This window comes from Branchiostoma floridae, chromosome 15 (genome assembly GCF_000003815.2).
Source record: "Branchiostoma floridae strain S238N-H82 chromosome 15, Bfl_VNyyK, whole genome shotgun sequence".
NCBI lineage: Eukaryota > Metazoa > Chordata > Leptocardii > Amphioxiformes > Branchiostomatidae > Branchiostoma > Branchiostoma floridae.
Window position 1 is genome coordinate 6,657,502 of NC_049993.1, and position 17,786 is coordinate 6,675,287.

The following is a 17,786-nucleotide window of genomic DNA, read 5'->3' on the forward strand; positions in this document are numbered from 1 at the left end:
GGGAAGTTTTTTATCTGGCCTGCAAGAAAATAGGATAGGAATTTTCCCGCGCTTGTGATGACCAATCAGCACGCGGCCCTGACCCACATCCGGGTCCCACATTCTCCCCAGCACGACTGCAATGGCGGCAAGTTACGTCCTCACTTGACGAGAGCTCCGGCGCAACAGGTAGATTTTCTGCCGCTCTTCCTCCCTAATTCCCCCGATCTCATGTCCTATTAATAGCTAAGGTAATGATGTTTCCTTTGATGTCGGTTAAATGGAGATTATTGCCAGGTAGATCTATTGAAAATAGGATGATATGCGGTACGTGGGGACCTACGGTTGGGACCGATTCGTCGCTGACATGTTGTCGACCTCTGTCGCTTGTCACGATCTCAGCGATCAGGACGTTCAATGTGTATTTTATGTACTTTAAAGTCTATTCTTCAGTTATATTGGTCAATAGTGTTGGTATTACGCGTTACATAGACTTAGTTGCCAGAGAAAACCGATAACAGAGTTTGTTACGACCGTGTTACTGCCTTGTTACTGTTGGTGAAATCGACTGCTGTGTTGGTGAAATCGACTGGGTTTGGGAGTCCTTGGGACATTTGGTGGTGTCTCCCGTTTCTGTACCGCCGACTCACTGCCAAACAACACAAAGGAGCCTCAGTTGTACTTTTATTTATGCTGATCAGACCATTCCTCTTAACTGTTCTACATTTACTTTTGATTCACTGCGATCAGAGGAAAGTTGAGTCCATCTGATCGCCTGAAAATAAATTATTGAGGTGTCTATCTTTGTTGTGGATAGCACATCGCATCATGCATATGTATCAACGCCGGTTATCAAAGGACAGGCTTATACACATGATGATAGTTACGTCAATGGAAAAGAGCTGTTTGCATGAAGTTAGCTGTTTTGATTATATACATTGTATTTGTTACCTAAATTAAAAGTGATGTTTAATCAGTTTCTCTATACTCTTCGCAATAATTTTCAAGATAGAATTCAATAATTTCATACTAAGTTGAGTTGATATGATTTTGATTTATTTGACTGTATGAAAACAAAGAACTCATCAGCATGTTTTGTCTAGTGATAGCCAGTGCCGCTTTTGCAGTTTTTGTAACTTTTACCCCGTGTTGCCCATGGTAGCTTCAACTAGCTTGTTCAAGGAGGTTGAAAGAGGGTTTCAACCTCCTTGGCTTGTTCAACCAAGGATATGGCCAGGTGTGTTTTTAACATCTTACCTTTCTTCACCCTTCCACCTGTGTATGGTAAGAAGAAGTGTACATCTCTGCCCCATGGCTTTGTGTGGCATCCAAGGAGACTCGGTGCGGGATATTTGATTGTCAGTTGGAGCGAGCTCTCTAGCCCTTCGTGCACGGTGATCCCTGGTATGTGTGCCCAAGCTCTCTTTGTCCCATTTGATCTTTTCCACAAACTACACGTTTTGGGTTGCACAGCGACCATCTGGGGTCGGATTGCAGCTTCATTAGTCCCTGGATACCCCAGCATTCATGCCTGGGAAGAAAGAACAGGACTGAACTGGGGAGGAATGTAGATTTGTCAACGGGATCGTCAGAGGGGCATGGTGTGTGTACAGTCGGACTGTCATGGGGTATGGGATGGGGGGAGAAGTGGTGACAGCTCCAAGCACTGTAGTCCACTTGAGAGGGGTAACCCTACCTGGTGTGTAGAGCTTCTGTCTTTTATGTACAGTCAAGGAAAAATGCAACGCTTTGGGGTGATTTTACCAGGGTGAATTTCAGCTTGGCGCACGTCCCATTGTCTTGGAGGGTGAGTTGAGAAGCTTTGGGTGAGGTCTGGAGGGATGGGTAGTTTAAAGTGACCTTTTTGTGGGATAGAAACATGCCCGGTGTTGTGTGTAAACCAACGGCATTACGGCTCAGTAACTCATTATGGTATTAATTTTGTTTGTGGGAGATGTGAGCTGTGTGGATGTTTTGGGGTGGTCCCTGGAAGTGTGGCGGCTCCCCATGACTACCCTATCCCAGCTAGCCATCTCAGGGTGTGTGTCTGAACTGTAGAACTCTTTATATCAAAGTTCAAGCCAAAGAACAGTATCAGCTTCTTGCTAGGCACCCAGCCAGACAGTGGCACCTTGGTCACACATGTTGCAAGTGGGAGGGTAGTGGCAGGAAGACCTGGCGCCACTACAGAAGGAAAACAAGCCTTTCAGTGCTTGCTTTGACCTCCCACCTAAGATGATCTCGGTACATGCAAGCATCCCTGGACTCCTGCTAGGAGTGGCTAGCATGTATCTGTTATCTGAGTGGCACTGCCGGCTGAATACTGAATCCAGAAGTGAAAAGTTCAGTGGAGTAGGTTATTGTGGCTGGGGTAATACATGTGGTGTCATTATTTCATCACGTCCTTTGGTACTTTAGTTGTCAGCCCCTTGACACCAGGCAAGTTGATCTTGACAAATGGCAGGGAGAGATGAATGGAGATACCCAGGGTAAGTGGGGTGTGACTGAAAAAGGCTGGTGGATACAGGAAGTTTTTGAAAATGATACAGTTGGGAAGGAAAGACAAGGATCTATAATAATATTTGCCTTCCACATTCCTGGTGTTATACAGCTGAATAAGTATCACACTCACAGGCATTGTAATATTAACAATGGCTGCTGTCCTGTTTTACCAATCTCTCCTGTATTCATACTTTCACATTCTAGTGTACTGAGTGTAGGCAGAATTGATAGGCTGTTATATGGATTTCGTATTGTACTTCTTTCTTTAGGATAGCCCAAATTTGTACATCATTGAGGAAAAATGCCAAAATGTGTGGAATTTATTTCCAAGGATGGTAGCGAAGGTCTGAACTGGTATTGGATGTCTGTGGATTGTGGGACTATGAAAACCTTGAAACCAGGGTTTGGTCATACAGTCGACAGAGAATGTAAATTGACTCATTCATTTCAAGAGTCAAGTGTTTCTACAACAAATTTACACTTTTACGATGTACGTTGTACCCAAAACTGATTGGAAAGTCAACTCCAATGCCCTGTGTTATATTTACACGTACAACAGCCATCACAGTCCCAACAAGTCTTCGATTCTTCCTCTGTTCATAGAGCAAGTCTGAGCAATTCTTTGTATACAATGGCTACAGGTGTGCTTGTTTTTTCTGCAGTGTCTGGCAGGTTTTTGACGTCAAGTGCTCTTTATGAGTTTTTACCTTCTCTGTGGGCCAGAACAGGCTGGAATGGAACAAGCTGAATGCCTCATTCTTTTGCTTACAAGTACCAAGTTCAAGTAACAACTGAAGTCTTTCAATATCTCTTATCTGTGTTTTTTCTTCAGGTACTTATATAGATGACAAGTGAAGTTCAAGTACAAGACTCCCTCTGTTCTTGCCTTGCATAACATCAGTATGAGGATATTGTCGGCAAATTCCCCTTTCACAATACAAGAAAGTGAGCCATCATACTCATAGTGGCAATGAAGGTTATGAGAAATACTATGTTTGCCTTTGATACTGCTCTTGATGTTGTTTGGTTTAAGATTACGTATAGTTATATTCGCACAGACTATTTTGGCATGGACTAAGCCTCAAGATAAGATACTGTAGCTTTATCATACTATTATTGCCAAAGATTTGTCATCAGACTTTGTATCTTAAATGTAGAATTAAAGTTTATTGATTACATTTGCTTCTAGAAGTGCATGTGTTCGAAAGTGCTGTTTTCTGATTGGTTGAACTTTTACAATAGATTTATCACTAGTGATCTTAAATTCCTTGTTTTGGTGTGTCATTCTCATAAAATCCTATGCTACTGTCATCAGAGTCACCTGCCTAGTGACTTCAGCCCACATCTGGCATAGGACAGTTCTTAAGTTTATTTACAAGCCAGCATTTGCACAGCCAGAAAAACAAACCGACCCAAAATTACCTGTTATATTACCATGTCCTCGTCACAGAAATCATGACTATCTGGTGTTTGAAGAGAAAATTGCCTGTGATTTCACTTTGTTTACAGCACGTGTATTGTGTGGCAAAGGACAGCACACCTGCAAAGGGAGAATCTGTGTTAGGCAAAGCAAAATTGATTTTATGGAGGCCATCAGCCTATACACTGATTTTCAGCAGAAGCCAGTAGTAAAGATTTTATGAACAAGATATTATATAACATTAAAATCTGACAAATGTGAAATATTACCCTCTCCATTTATTGCAAAAGTGTTATTCCATTAACGTTCTTCCTGTAGTGTCTTTTAGCAGAGAAAGGAGCACTTTTTCAGTCTCTAACTTGATCATATGCAAGTAAGTATAAGGAAAAAGGAATCAGCAAAGTTTGAAACACAAAAAGCATCAGTAGTAATTGTTATTGATTTGTTCAATATTTGTGAACGCAATTGATCCTTTTTAGTTTTATTTATTAAGATTGAGAGTCTCTGCTGAAATTCAACCACTTCCCAAGATCTACCTGCAAATTGTAATATGTTTGTAACCAACCATCCAATGCCATTGAGGTCTTACCCTTACTGTAAACCTTACGACTTCTGCAGACGTTTTCATTTTTGCAGTTTTTTTTACAACTTCCACATATAGATATATAACACCTTGGCTGTACATTTTCAATGACCTACTGTACTATGACTTTGACTTTATTTGAATCCACATACAATTGTTCCAACCATGAACTTCCTTCCTACTTAAAAATTAAACCAATACGAAAGCAAATGCATCTACAGTAACCTGTTTTGAAGTACATATCTCTCTCCTCCCCCCACCTGGGTAAGAAGGGTGTGAGAAAATGTTGAGGCTTGTTGGACAGAAGCAGAGACCATGTGAGATGTTTACTCAGATGACCCTGCAGTGTCCACACACTCAGGTTTCTGCCCAGGAATGTTGGGGGAACCACTGAGGTAGCACGCTCCTGTCTAACTTAGCCAAGTTTTGGGCCGAGGTTTAGTCTTGGTGTGAAGTTGGGAGGTATCCTCTGCAGGTTGCCAACCCTGGAAACTTTGCTGAACTCCTGGAGACCTGGTGTGTTGTGTTGGAAGCAGAAGGTATGTTTTGTCATACTGCTTACTTCAAAATACAATCTTCTGTTTGCTTAGATGTTGTTGGAGTGTCGCTAATAGTTATATCATTATCTTGGACAAATACGGACGGACAATTAAAGTGGAGTTAGTTTTGACAATATCATGTTAAGTGTGTAGCACTATTGAATTATTCAACAGTGATGCAATAAGAATTGAATAAGATTTCCAATTGTAGCAAGGCACAGGCTTATGTAGAACTAGGAGTAAAATTCATGTAATCTGTAGCTTCAGTTCTAGTAAAAGTGTAGTCAGTTCAAGTTATACTTATAGACTGATAAGGAGATATTGTTTGGTAAATAGATATTATATCCTTTTGTACACCCTCTGTCCAGGAACTGGTTTGTTGTGGTTTGTACTGTTTGGAAACATACAAAGTTGTGCCGACATATGAAGGTACAAAAATGTACAAAGTGTTTGGTGTTGTCACATGCAGGGCATATAACTAGTATTATAAGATTACTGTCAGGTTTATTACCTTTGTGTGATATGACACTGTCAAGAGATGTCAGGACTGTGAAAGAAATGTTGCCATTGACAGTTTCCTTGATTCAGATGTCTTACAATCCATGCTCAAGCTCAAATTTAAGCCTGACTGAGCAGGTAGCCAATGAGCAGTAATTTTCAGAACCTACTGAGACGATGCCAAGCCACAACATGGTCACCGTAGGGGTGGGGGATCTTCTTCTTCGTCGTGAAGATGGGGAATGACACATCGACATCGTCTGTGCCAAATTCTTTTTCTGAGATTTCTTTTCCCAAAGTTGTGTACACTACGAGTCATAGTGAGAAGGTTGGGTGAGATGCGCCCAGACTACAGTGTTGTCACCAATCCCAGCATTCCTTCATGCAAGGGGAGACTAAGTACCCTCACTCTGTGGAGTGATGGGTCAATTTAGCTCCTGTCAGGTTTCAAATTGTCCCCTGGACCCTGAAGTGACATCCACAAGGTATTGTAAATGCTTATCTTCAATGTTCAACCCTGGAGAGTACCAGGAATTGACTAAGGTAAACCACAGAATGTATTGCATGAGAAAAACCTGTTCAGTATTGAAGAGATTTACTTTATACTACAAAATTAATTTTGGGATGGATGGATTGGAATGTCCAGCTTATTTTGATTTTGATTAAGTTGTTATTTAAACAAGAAAGTTGATTTATTTTAATATTTATTCCATAGGTTCAGCAGCGTCGGTCTGTTACTTTTAGAAGTTGTAATTCTTTACCAGTTTACAGCTAAAACAATAAATTGAGCAGAAATTAGAGGACTCCTTGACTTATTTAGATTACATATGTAGCTAGACAGCAATAGTAATACTAGTCTATCTTCCTAGTCTACCAATACTGTCTCAGTTATGTAATTTGTTGATTTAAGTATTTAGTATTTCTATAGGACATATCTGAATGTATTGAGGATAAATCTGGGACTTCAGTAGGAGTTAGTGAGGAGCTTACATGACCAGATTATCCGGCATGGTTAAGCTGCAGGCATGCATACCACAAAGTAAGGTGTGTGCTGTTCACTAGTGGGTGGGGTCTGTAGAGTCTGCCAACCCGGGGACAATCCACTATTGGATGTATCATTGTAGGAGGAGGGTAAAAGAAATTAGCAGAAAAACCTGCCATTTTTAAAAAAAAACTGAGGCAGAAATTGTTGGGGAAAGTTGGTATTAAAGATATGAGATTTATGAAGGGCAAAAACTTATATAAGATTTTAGACCTGAGAAAATTCAGGCATTCTCCCCTCCCCCCTTTGATTTTTTGGTCTGTTCCTTACCTGTCAAGTCCACCCACACATATAAATAGGATTGACTTGTGCATACTTTTGTTTTGTCTATTTTTGGTCTGGGTTATTATGTAAGGGGATTTTTTATCATTCTCCTTCAATCAATTGGTATGTCTACTTTGTAATAGCCGTTTAATCATTCAATCCATGGATGATTATTATTCTTTACAATATGTTACATGTATTCATTCAGCCACTATGCCTGTAGTATGCCATATACTTCATAGTCATAGTAGTACAGCTACCACTTGTTCCAGGTACTGATAGAATCTGTCTGCTACTATGACAGGGTTCTCCCCCAGAATTTTTTAGTATAGTGGAGGGGCTGGCAAAAATAACCTGAACCAACGCGCTGCGCTTTCATGAAAATAAGTTCATTTTGCATTGACAGAGGGTGTCAAATAGTACAAGTAAAATATAGTGATTCCTTTGTTTTGAAGTGGCAAAACGACTATTGTTTTCATCATCGCCCATTCACAAGTTTTTGCAGACAATGCCGACTGGAAAGTGGAATTAAGTGAAATGTGGTTCATATTTTTAACCCACTTCAGGCACAGACAATATGTATGTGTATATATAGTGTAATCTTTCGTCCATATGACAAGGAGTTAACAATGGCCTGAGTGTTCTTGGCTTTGACCATTGAATTCCGGTGGGTTTAAGAGATTTGGAGACTTCCGATCCCAGTGATCCATTCAGAAGGGTTAGGAAAGGCTGGGGGAATGGGACAATACCACAGGTTGTTTGGGGTCAACTTAGGAAAGGAAGGTCAGGGTTAGGGTTGTATGTCTCTGTGGGATAGAAGTCTTCATTTTCAGTATTGGTTTGGTGATGTTGTGTCAGTGGTTGTTAGTAGGGTGTTCAGTCACGTGACCTGACCCCGGCGAAACCGGGTAAACATCCCGGTGAAACTGTGGTACCGATCTAAGTTTTGAATGTCCTTTAATGCACTTTTATCGTTTGACAAGGTTGTGGTTTTACCAGGATGGTATGCCTATTGGTTCCTGAGCAAGACAGCTCAGAAAGTTAAGACTGAATTGCAATGATTTCCTTTAATTCCAATAAGCTTTGCTAACAGTCAATTCTGTTGTTACTGAAAATCCTTTCACTGAAAAATCGAAGGACAGTTTTGACTGCAGACAGAATTGACCGTACCTAAAATAAATGTCAAATATTCAACTTTAAAGGTTAGGTCAAGTGACACACATATAGAACAAAAGATGGGCTGACGCAGACAGGAAACAAGGAATGTTTTTACTTTGGCTGTACCAACACGGACTGTACGCAAAACGTCAGACCCACCTCTGTCCTTGGATCCACACTGTCTCCTGGACGTTTACTTCAAAACAGTTGTTGTCAAAACAGTCGTGTTTGTATAGGCGGCAGGACGACAGGATGTGGAGGTGTTTTCTGGTAGGAGTCCATTCTTGCGCCAAGTTTAGACCAGCAAGAGCAGAAGTTATCAAGCACAGTGTCATGATCAAGTATGGTACTTGGTAGGGTCTCATCATTTGACTGTTTTAAACATTGGAGTTAGTGACGTAGGGCCTGGTGGTAACTAAGTTATTGAACATACAGGTGTAATCAGCTGCTGACGTATGATGGGAAGCAATTAAAGATGTCTTGTAGACTGCGGTCAGACAGCTCGATCAATATAGATATTAAAGTAAAGGCCTCTGGCTGCCCTTTTGTCTTTTGCAGTTGAAAGCTGCTGAATGGCAGGTAGGTTTATGTCTGCGAATAATGATGTATTGCAAAGTACTAGTAGTTATGTACATATAAGTATATCCATAGACCAACTGGTTTACCTAGGCTTTAGCTTTTCCTAGCCCCATCCCTGGTTTGCCAACGCCAGTAATTGCAGTACTGTAAGTGTAACCTTGTACTAATGTTGTAGGATTACAGGGTCAAGTAGGGGTCAGTACTGCTGGAAGAGAAGCAAGATGGAGTGTATGGCTTTGCTGCGTTCATCATTTCAATGGATAAGGAAAATTGGGAGAATAGAGAGTGAAAAAGAGAAAAAATTGTTAGGTGACTACAAGGTATTATTAAGAGAATAGAGCCTTGATCTCTTTAGGCAGAATACTCAATTGTCCAGCCCTGCCCTTTTAATAGTAGTTTGAACCTTGTATGTACAGTATTAAGTCAGCTTTTTACTGTGTACAACAGCAGTTGATAGCTTTCCATTGACAAGTGGTTTCGAAAGACTCGGTATCAACTAGCAGATAAGATAAAAGTTGTCCACTGAAACTCAAGGTAGAAGATGACATTGAAGTGCCATTTTGGTGTAACAGGTCAGGGGTCAATCCTATCCGCAATAGAACTATTAAACCATCGCATGTTCACATGGTGCTAGAGGAGGGAAGGGTCTTTGCACAGCTGGGGGTCAGTGGTTACAGTCGACTCCCCCCTCCTTGTGTCCATCTTTAAGGAGAGAGTTTTTAGACAAAGAGGGTGGGGAAGATGTCCGGATCAACACAGTGGAGTGCAGGATTAGTGGCAAATTTGGTGGCAACATGGTGTTGACATGGGTGTGTTTGGCAGCGGTGTTGGTACTCGACCAGCCTCCTCGGTTTGTCCAAAGGGCACTTAGCGGGGGTGGGAATACTTGGAGGGGGGCTCGAGCACCTGGCAAGTGGTATGACCTGACCTCTGACCTACCTGAAGGAACAGGTGTGCAACATTTTCTTCCAATTGCTGTAACCTGTACTAAGACCCAGTGGTTGTGACATAGGAAATTGTACATGTATGTGTTCTTTCAATATTCTGTCAGAAAAGCAAGCTTTAGTTACCAGGTACCTGAAATGTTTTTATCTCCACTGCTCAGATTTTCTTCTCTGAACTTCATAACGTGACGTCGATGACTAGAATGACAAATTCTACAATAAAAGTTAACAACATGTGGACTCCCATACAATCAGTGGGACGAAAAGAATTAAACCTGGAGACAGCATATACCTGTGTGTGGGATGATAGACAATCAGGTTGTCATGGGATAGCTGACTCATGTTGTGTGGGCAGATTACACTGTTTAGGTCTGGTCATCTTTGCACATCTCCAATGCCTTTTGCTTGTATTGACATCAAAGGTAGGGAAAAATTCAATACTACTTACTGCTACTTGTGAGAATTTAGCTGCTTCTGTGTTTTTCAACATAGCTACTTGCTGTTAGGCTGTCTGGAAAGGTGAGATTGTGTAGCATGCATGTGGCAGCGCATTGGGCTCAGGCCCAAGAGGTCCAGAGTTTGAACCCTACCTTGTCACTGATCTTGTGCCCCAGGGAAAGGCACTTTCAGTTTAACACAACTTTCTCCCCTTCACTCAGGTGAAAATGAGTACACGTCCCTCGCATAGGACGTTAGATAAAGACTGTGCAATAATGATCAACATAATGATCTTTTGCACTCAAGGAAGAAAGAAAGAAAGAAATGATATTGTCCTGCAGTAGGGTAGGTGCTCTTGTTTTCCATTGGAGTAAGTCACATAAGGAGGGTCATCTTGTGATGTTAATCAGTTTGTTCCTACCATTATGGTCATCAGGAAAACAGGAAAGGATCTGTCCTCTGCTCTCACATCTGACCCCCCTCCCTCTTCTAGGGTTTCACCAGTGGACATGCTGTTGTTAGGATGGTTCTTCAGTATATTAGCTTTGCAGGAGGCAAACATCATTGTGCCATTGTCCAGTCATTTAGTGCAGGAGCCACTTAACTGTCGCAGAGAATGTTTGGAATGCCAGGTACCTGCCAACTGTTGCCTTAAGTTTAATCAAGGACAACTTGAGAAGCGTTGGTCATATCTTCGGTCATTTCAATAAGACAGAATGGCCATTGTGAGTAAGGTGTTGTGAAACCGAAAGGTGTAAAGAAAGTTACAATTTATTGATCTATCGTTATCAGTATAGAATGATGGATGAATCAATGATTGAGTCCATGACGTAAAATGTATAGGAAGACAATAACAAGACAGAACTTGGCATAAGCTTATTTTGCATTCAAGCTGTGTTATTTTAATCAGTAAGTTTTATTTTACTGTGCTTATTGCGGCGACAGTAGCACTGGAAGCTCACTTACCCAAACCAAATATTAACAAAGTAGTTCACACATTAATGACTTGCATCAGTACCTTTTGGGGCCTCTCTGTGTCTGTGTATAGCGGGGGTTCGCCGTGCGCTCATTTTGGTAAGGGATACCCGTTCCGCCCACTGGGTTCCAATGGGTGACTTCCCAGGGCCCTGGCACGTGTTTGGTGTGGGCCTCCGCACTGTGACGCGGCATGTGCGCTTGGGTGGGGGACCAAGGCAGGGCAAACACGGGGTTGTTTAAACTTACTTACTTTGGTAAAGTGTGCTGTTTGCCAGCCAAAGAAAGGAGAAGACAACAGCTATTATACACCTACTCTGTGTACTGGGCAGTTACTTCCAGACAGCTCTGTCTTTGGAAACTTACAGGAAATTTGCAAACCTAGAAATGTGTGATATCTTGTATGTAACTCTATATGATCCCTAGCATCTTTTTTCAAATATCAAGTGACCAGTAAGACAAAGTTTTAAAGATAATGATGACTACAATTTATAAGGTGACAAAAGATTGTACCAGTTAAGCCATTTTATATAGTAAGTACATAGTGTGAGGTAGTCAAGGCAAACAATTACCATCATGCTCACCACTAGTTTTACATGGTTGCCATTGATTCATAGAAATTTTTGTTATTTTAGAACTACATATATTGATTATTTGCCATTCTGTGACAAGGGGAGAAGGCTTGAGCCTGTTCCGCAGAATTTGGCCCCAAGAATTCGGCCAAGCATTCCTGATCACCCTCTTATAAATGAGCCAGTCTATGTCTGTATCGACTCACCTGGCAGGTGCCTGATTAGAGATGATTTCATGTGGATTCAGAAGCTAGCTTCTCATTAGGCAGTCCGATTAGTAAACCTATGGGGCCTCCTCTATTTTCATGGCTGATGTGAAAGGAATGTTGAACCAAATTGGATCCTGAGGTGCTAAAGATTACTTTTCATATTAAGGCTATTAGAAGCTTATAGATATAGCAATGTTTGTGTAAAAAGAGTCCTTCATTAATTCCTGGTCACAGTTAGTATGGATATACATTATGTTCTGATAAAGCAGAGCCTTGCTTTTGTTGCTAACATAGTAAACTTGCTGAAAGTTAGACCTGACAAATCTAAAGAACTATACAGCAGTCTCTAGCCTGGATACCAGACCCCAGCCCAATCTCCCTACACGATAGATTAGATACTAGTATTTTTGAGATCAGGCTTGGGTCTGATATCCATGCTAAGCGGCCTGTCGATAACCCATTCCCCTCCCATTGCGTGTGGTCTGTCAAGGTTTTATTCATAGAAGCGGATTATCTTGGCCCCCCAGATGTTACAGACTTAGCTATCTCCTTCGTAGTATTGCCAAAATCGGTATTAAATCTTGTGTAAAGGTTGAAATGCTATACTGCACAGTGTATCCAGCTTGGCCAACACTTCCGGAGGACTTGGAAAAGATTCAAACTCTAAGAAACCGGGCCCAACCCTGAGATGTTAGCAGTCAAAATAGATAAGTTATAACATTTGTATTTTCAGAATCTTTGAACCCCTTGGAGCAAAGATCATTTATGATATTAACGCATGATGATGTTCGTCCATAGGAAGTCAATGAGGATCTTGACTTCAAGTGGAAACACATACCATCTGTACAACAGCAGTATAGACCTTAACATACTGTACATCTTGAAATGGTCTCTATGATTTTATTGTCAAAATTTTTTATGACCTTTCCACCATGAATTTGTAACACTGCATTACTAAAGAATTGTTCCAACCGCAGACTTAAAACTCAGCTAATTTAAGCTACCTCGTACTACGTATTAAATATCTATAAAAATATATGGAAGAATCATGCGTTAGAAAAAACTCAAACCTCTGCCATGATAGAAATGGAATCTGTTTCTGTTCAAAGTTATGTACATCTTTTGTTAATCAACACTTAATTACAAACCTCACTTTAGACAAAGTCCTTAGAGTAGAGTATTCATGTCATAAATAACCTTCCAACTTCTGTGACATGTCACATGCACCTAGGGATTAACCATTTTGATTTCGTGATTGTTCTCTTGTCACATCAAAAGACATAAGAGTAAAGGCCGGAGGTTATGCTGCAGTACTATGTCAAGATGCTAGGGGTCCCAAACTCTTATCATTTCGAGTACCCATCAAGACCTAGCAAAATATCAAATATTAAGACAGTCCACAAAGACCTTCTCAAGTTATTGTGTTGACACACTGACGCACACATACTCACATACACACACACACACACACACACACACACACACATACATACACACACACACACACAGTGACATACACACATTCACACACATACACACACACACACACTCAGTGACATACACACACACAGGTAAAACAGTTACTGATAGTAGCTGAAAAAACATTTTGCTACTTGCCAGATCAAAAAGTGTTTCAAGATACCAGCTTATCTTTTAGCGATTTGTGTCCCTAAATCCATTCCACCTCCCAATCAGAGCTTTGTTCTGCACCAGTCACCAGTAATGAGTTGACAGCCATAGAATTTTTCATTCCACCCTTGGATGAGAACAGCAGGCACAGGCCAGCTGGACTCTATCAGCAAGTCTGCAGGGGATGGGAGGGGGGCAGAGCTAGGGGAGTTCTCTGGTTCTAGCACTGACTTGGGCTTGTCCCAAGTGTTGTTTGCTGTTTTGGGTTTGGGATTTGTTTTTGTTATCTATTGTAGGTTTGGGTGCTACTTAAGAAAAAATGAATCTACCTTAAATTCCTCAATCCTCAAACTGAATTTGCCTATGAATCTCCTTTTATTGTATAGATAATTTTATCTTTCCTTTTATCACTCTTTATTCTATATGTATAGCAAATCAAACATAAGAGGCGAGTAGGAACAGTCTCCTGGCACCCGGGAATCGAACCCGGGGCCCGCCAGTTCACAACCCAGCACCGCTAACGGCTACACCCAAAGGTCCAGACCATTTGGCATAGTCAGTTGGTGGTGCTTGAACCCTGTTGTTACACTATAACACAATTACACAATTACGTTATGAGTTGGTTTTCCTCCCTGTCTCAACTAAGGATCCAACTAAGGAATTGCTTTGCTCCTGCCCAATCTTGTGATGTCATGACTGGATAATGCTGAAGGAGGAACCCCAAGGTTTCTGTATCATGTGGAGGAAGCTGGAGGATTATTCACTTCCTCTGTGCTTAGTTTTTGGGTGTAGTTCCTGACAAGATTCAGTTGGAGACAGACGTGTCTTGGGGCTACATCTTGACTACACATACAGGTCCGTAAGTAAGTTACCTTGAATTCCTGCAGGATTTTTGTGTTAGAAACATTTGCAGCTGTTTGATATCTTGAGAGTTCTCATTGGTATAGATCTTTTGTCCAGACATGAACTGGTTGGAATGTTTGGATCTTGGCAATATAACTGGTCATGTTCTTTCAAAACTGCCAAGGTATATTGTAAGATTTATAAGTAGTTTCTGCACCAGTATGCTGATCACTGAACAACATCCAGAACAGTAAAATCATTGATAACGAAACAGATACAATTTTGGGTCATTACAGACTGACAAACTTGTAGCATATTTGCAACTTGACTTGTCTGATGCCTTAGTTTACAACAAATTTCCCTAAACTTTTGTGTTGATTTGAAAGTCATTCCGCCGAATTCCATTTCCTATGTCAGTATGTGGTGAAGTTGTCTTATCCCCACCTGATTCACTCAAAAGGATGTGGACTCATCATTACCTGCCACCTTCATATTTTACTGTGTCCTCACAAGTCAGGAGTTTTGCGTAGATGCTCCCTGCTCAGTGAAAATGAGAAATACTGATGTTTTTAGTCTTACTAAGTTACTTCACATGGCCTCCCCCCAGGCTTCTGCCATGTCTGTTAGAGTTAGGTATACATTACATTAGAACTGTGCTGGCTTTCTTCAGGGATCAATTAGGAAGGATAGACAAGGGGGTTGTGTGAAAATGTTGTTACGTGTGCTTTTTTTGGCACAGCTTTACCTCTGTGGTGGAAGTAATCAGTGTAACTTGTAACGTTATGACCATTGAGAAGTTATGAATGTGATTATATTATGTTTTCTTCAGATATGCCTGGTGCAAAATGTTAATCCCATCTTTGAAAAAATACTATCCTTACTAGAGCATCTTTTTACGTTTTGCAATTTCGTAGTCCTTCGTTTGTTTACACGAACACATGTCAAGTATGCCTCACCACTCCTTGTTCATGCTGTGTATTATTTGGCTCTGAGCTGTAGAAGCTGTCATTTTCTTCCAGTCATGATCTCGGTAACATGAAACACCTGTAGTGACCATTTAATGTTTGCTACCAATACTCAGGTTAGCTCTAGGAGTGGAGAAAAGGACAAGGAATAACTTATGTTTTAAAAGCTACCTTTGAAATAGCTTGGTGTCTTGTGGTACAGTAGTCACGTCATGTGAGGGCTGGGTGCCTGTTTTTTATGACTTTGAGACAGCAGTCTGTAACTAGTGTTTTACAAGCATGTTTTCCTGCTGCTCTGTCATGTTTGGGTTTGGCTGGACTGTCCTTGTAACTCTTGTTTTCATAGTCTCCTATAAATGACACTTGTTATCAGAGGCTTACATTGGGGGTTTTAAGGGAGAGAGAAAATAGTAATGACAAGGGGATGACATGTGGTTAGATATGAAATTACAACATCATCATCAGCAGCTGTACGTTTCAAAATTACAACTTCGAATTTAATGGCACAAAGTTGCATCTGCCATACTATAATTTGTAAACAGAACATTCATGGAAGAAATTGATGGTTTCGAAGTCAGATATATGCCAGTTATTAAATGCCTAAGTACATTTGTACTTATTTTTATATACATAATGTTTGTTTGCTTGTTTGAACCTTTATGTATCCATAGCACAGAGATTTTTTTCATGCCAGTCATCCCGGAAGGAAACTGAAGACTCCTGAGAGAATTTACAACTTTTGAATGATAGCAGCAACTTTGGCTGATGGGTGTTTACTGATGTGATTGATGCTGAGTTTATTTTTGTGTAGGTGTAAATGTTTAGATAATGTACCATGTTGAAGTAACAGTTACCAGTGGTGAATATTTCATGTCATCAGACAGATAGCTTCTCTGACAAATGAATGGATAAGCAGAAAACATCTTTTGGGTTAGAACAATAAATAATGAGATGTACCATTGAAGGGACCTTAAATCTAATCAAGGCTTGCACTTTGGCTAAGCACACTACATCACCTCTACTCTTCTTGATGTGTGCTCGCTCTTTTACATGGTTGGAAGCTTGACTCTAACTCCTGAAGCTCCCTCATACAGAGGGCCACTGGTATTATGTCACCATCTGAAATGACAAATGCGATCTTCTGCAACACATCCAAGATGGGGAAGTAACATTGCAATACAGATTGTGCTCTTGTTAATCTAAGAAATGATTGCTGGTATTGAGTACACTCGAAAACCTCATAATGAACCTCTGTTTTCAAGAATTTGTGGTCGGGCACATGTCAAGACTTCTGCTCCAAGTACAGCACAAAGGAAGGAAAATATTTAGCTTTCTTTTAATCTAGTTTTGTAAGAAAAACTTATCAGACAACTCCCATCTGTTGGTAACACCATTGATACAAGCTGGGTTTATTTTCAAGTGTAGTTGGTCAGAAAACTGTCTTGTTCCTGTTGGGATCATGTTTCTTTTCTCTGTCAATAGCGTGGTTGTTTTTCCACCATGTGCAATGTACTTGTCCTGTTGAAGAAGAGAATTGAAGTAGTGGGAAAACAAATCGTTCAAGGACAAGTGCTATTGTTACTGAGGGAAGCCTATGGAATGTGACTTGTCAGAAGGAAGCATTTGGTTGCAAACGTAGAATATTTCTCTCCCATCTCCTGCAAGAACTCTTGACTACAGCAGTGCCACCTAGTAGGGAGGGCAGTACTGCAGCATTCCTTCATGTATAGCACGATTACGATTTATAAATAGCCTACCCTTTGATTTCAAAACATGGACCTGGCCACCCCCATCTTAGAAAATGGACTAGCCCACAACTAAGACTCACTAGCTGCTGAAAATCAGCCTGTATCCAAAAACATTCCAGAAGACCCCATGCATAGCCTCTCCCGTTAGATCCCAGGTTGCTGCAGCTGTTATATTAACGTAACCTGTTCTATTTTCTCCTTAGGTCTAGACTGATGGTCAGATCCTAACAGCAAAGAAGGAAAAACCTCTTCAAGAACAAGACAGACAGGCCAAGGAGACAGCCAAGACAGGACCAGGATTGCGCTGAGCCAAGGCGGGAGCTCTTGCAGACGTATTGTGCCTTACTTAAAGGTAAGAAGGTAAACCTTAGAGTTGTTTCTTGTCTAAGAAGTCATAATGGCTGAGGTTCCTCTTACTCATAGCAAAACTGGTTTTAGAATGGAGGTGTTTGGATTTAGCATATTGAATTCTGTTGTCAGATGTTAACACTATGTTGTACTGAATCATCATCTTCAATTTGGGTTCATTATGACACAGCTACAAGTTCTTCTTCTTGTGCCCCCCCCCTCCAGTTAATCAGTTACCGCTTATTAAAAACTGTTGAGAACATTCCTTGTAGCTTTGTGACCGTGCTATGATTGTGTGATGGCCACAACGGAATATTCTGCCAAAATGGTTTCCAGCTGTGAACTTGGAGAACTGGAAGGCTATGGGAAGCTGTACTTCCTGTGTTAGCCAAGAAGTTGCCAAACTTGATCCAAGGAAAGATACAACAGACTTAGGCCAAGTTCTTTGTTGAATGATGGAATGAGGTAGATTTTCCGTAGTGTCAAACTCAGAGGAAAAAGGCAAGAAATTTAGAAACGTGTTTCAAAGCTTTTTTTGATAAGTCCCTACC

General features: G+C 40.8%; 1 long non-coding RNA gene across 1 annotated transcript; it reads left to right on the forward strand.

Moving 5' to 3' along the window:
- The first annotated feature begins 17 nt into the window (after positions 1 to 17).
- Positions 18 to 17,238, forward strand: LOC118432048. The gene is made up of 2 exons (XR_004833029.1): positions 18 to 168; positions 17,091 to 17,238. It is a non-coding gene; the product is annotated as an uncharacterized LOC118432048 (long non-coding RNA).
- The last annotated feature ends 548 nt before the right edge of the window (positions 17,239 to 17,786 follow it).